Genomic DNA, 2,992 nt, shown 5'->3' with positions numbered 1-2,992 from the left:
CCTTTAAGGGGTGCAGAACCTCTACCACAGCCATGGGCTATGAAGAAAGCCATGTGGTACAACCTGCCTGTGGGGTCCATCCTAAACCATCCTAAACCAGAACAGCAACCAGGTAAAGGCAGGAGGCAATCAAGGCAGGTAACAGGGCATCCCACAGTGCAGCCCTCCAGAGACAGGCAGTGTCTCTGAGACAAGGATGAGCAGCTGGCCAGAGGTAGCTGAAAACCACAATGGAGCAAATGTGACCTCCCAGGGACCCTTTGCAGGGAGTGTATCAGGGGGACTTGCTCCCATGCATCTCCCATGGCACCCTGAGCTGCATCTCTGTGAGCAAAGCCCTCTCTGCCAGTCCTGACATTCAGTGTTCAGCTCCTTTCAGGCTGAATTTTGGAGAGCAGCAGACTGAATCCTGCCCCCAGGAAGAGCGAGGCTGCTGGGACTGAGCTGTGTGCATCTCTGTTGCTGTGCTGAGAGGAGCTGGGGTGTGCTGAGGGAAAGAACACAGCTCTGCAGGACAGCTGCTGAGCCCAGCAGCCACTGCAGCCAGGGATCTCTTTGCCTAACAAGTGCACATCCTGCCCAAATTCTGTCCCCTGCTGTCATTGTGGGCAGTGGGCTTCAGGCTGCCCTTGTCCTGCCAGGGAGAAGCCCTGCAGGGAACCCAGTGTTAGGAAAGCTGTGACTGACAGGGGAGCTGGATCCTGGACAGAGCTGGACTGGAGATGGATTGCCTGCCTGCCAAATGTGGACATTAGACAGGGAGTTAGATTAATGGGAGATGGCTCTGCCAACAGAGAGGTGAGTCACAAAGCTTGTCCTGTGCTGAATCTGTTTCTCCAATAGGGAAGGAGTAGGAGGATTTAGCAAGATTAATCTCTCACAGAGTTGTGAGAATAGCCAAGATTCATGGGCTTCTCAGCAACAAATTTCCAAGTAAGCAGGCAGCACTTGGGCTTGCTCCATGTGACACAGCACAGATCTGTGCTGGTAACTCTGCAGTTTCCTGGTCACAGGTAAGATTGGCCATACTCCTGTGCTCACACATGAGCCCTGCACAGCACAGGCTGCGCAGGAGCACCAAGCAAAGCAGCTTGAAAGCATCAGTTCCCTGATTTTCCCTGAAGTGGTCTGCAGCTGCTATACCCAGAACAAACAATGCTGGACATTGCACAGAACACGAAAAGGAGCTAAGAACTCCTTTTGGCAGCTGAGAGGAGCTGGTGACACATCAGCTGGAGAGTTTGCCAGGTCTCTGCCAGGTTTGCATGAAGGAAGAGCAGGAGCAGGGTTGGACAAGAGCCAGAGCACCTTTCCTGGTGTGACCAGCACTTTCCTCTGGATAGCAGTTTGTGATACAGCACTGACACACCTGGCAGGACCTGTTAGAGATGGGGAAGGGAGAACAGGTTGGTCACAGCTACTTTTTGGCAGATGATGGGGAGCTCTCAGGCACCCCCGTGTCTGCCTCCTACAGAACTCCAGGAAGTCTCCAGGAAGGAGAATGAGGCCAGGAAAATGAAATCTTGGTAAATGGGTTTTATATTGTGGTAAATGGGTTTTATGTTGTGTTTTAAGGAGCTGTGGAGAGAAAAATCTCAGTGCTAGTGAAACAGAGATTTTTTTAGAAAAGGAAGATTTCCATTCCATGTTGGGAGTCCTGTTTCTTTCTGATATTTCTTCAGTTGTTCATGTCATGGCTCTTCAGTCTGAGCAGTTTTACAAATGTGTTGTGGAGATGAAAGCATCAGGGAAAGCTGCTCAGGATCAAGTTGGAAAAGCTTTTAACTTTCAACTCCTTGCAGACAAAGGCACAGAGAGGAAGGGGGGAAGTGCAAAGAGTGGGAAAAGGAAGAGGAAGAAGCAAAAAGAGATAAGGAGAATAGAAGAGTGAAAGGGACAGAGCAGAGAAGACAAATCACAACAAGAAAAGGGACAAGGCACCAGCAGAAAGAAAGGGAGAGATAGGGAGAGAACAAAGCAAGGGGCCTGGAGCTCAATGAGATGGGGAGAGTATAACAGAGTAAGGGAACAGTGCTGCAGGTAGAGGAAAGCTAAAAAATACAAAAGAGCTATTTAAACACTGGGGTAAAGCAGCAAGGAGAATAAGAGAAAAAGAGAAGCCAGATGAGGACTAAATTCTCATGGAGATAAAGGGGATGGCAGCAAAGTCAAAGGATAACCTGTCCATCCTTCTGTCACTGCACATACAAGACATGACATGAAAGTGACATGTCAGCTTCTCAGAGGGGCTGGGACACAGCTGTGGAGGCTGCTTTCAGTGGTCATGGGGAGTAATCATGTCACGGGTGGTCCTTAGCTCTACTTTGCCTCCTCCATCTCTCCTTCTCCCTGGCGGCTCCTGACCATGTCACCTGGCATGCTCTGAAGCACCCCTGATTTTGGGTGTCATGGAAGGACTGTCATAAACTGCCTCATTGTGGTGCTCTCCATGGTTCATCTGGGAGCTGGGTGGGACAGGCTGCAGGGCCTTACCAGCACCTGCATGGCAGCAGCAAGAGGGCATGGAATCATGGAGTCATAGGATGGTTTGGGTTGGAAGAGACCTTTAAAGATCAGCTAGTCCAACCCACGTGTGATAAGCAGGGACTTCTTCAACTAGATCAGGCATGGAGCTGCTGTGCCACAGGGGAGGGGGCAGTGGGAGGAGAGACAAATCTTCTGTGTCTTCAGAACAAGGGGGTCTTAGCAAAAACAGGCTGGAAAAAGGCACCATGACTACAGACAAGTGCTGGGACCATCTCCTCCCAGTATCACACCAGCTTATTGGATGCTTCCAGCCAGGTGGGCTCAGCTCCACCTGCACTGTGCGAGGTGACCTCTTGGCTGTCCCAGGGAAAGGATCGGGGTGTTCCCAGTGCCAGTGTCCTAGCTGGCACCAGAGCCTTGCAGGTGTCCCAGGGCTAGATTGGCACTGAGCACACGGTCTCTGTTTGCAGACTGAATTAGCAGAGAGCAGCTGTGCTCCAGGCTT

This window comes from Geospiza fortis, unplaced genomic scaffold, assembly GCF_000277835.1.
Source record: "Geospiza fortis unplaced genomic scaffold, GeoFor_1.0 scaffold188, whole genome shotgun sequence".
Lineage (NCBI taxonomy): Eukaryota > Metazoa > Chordata > Aves > Passeriformes > Thraupidae > Geospiza > Geospiza fortis.
Note: the sequence above shows the minus strand (reverse complement) of the source record.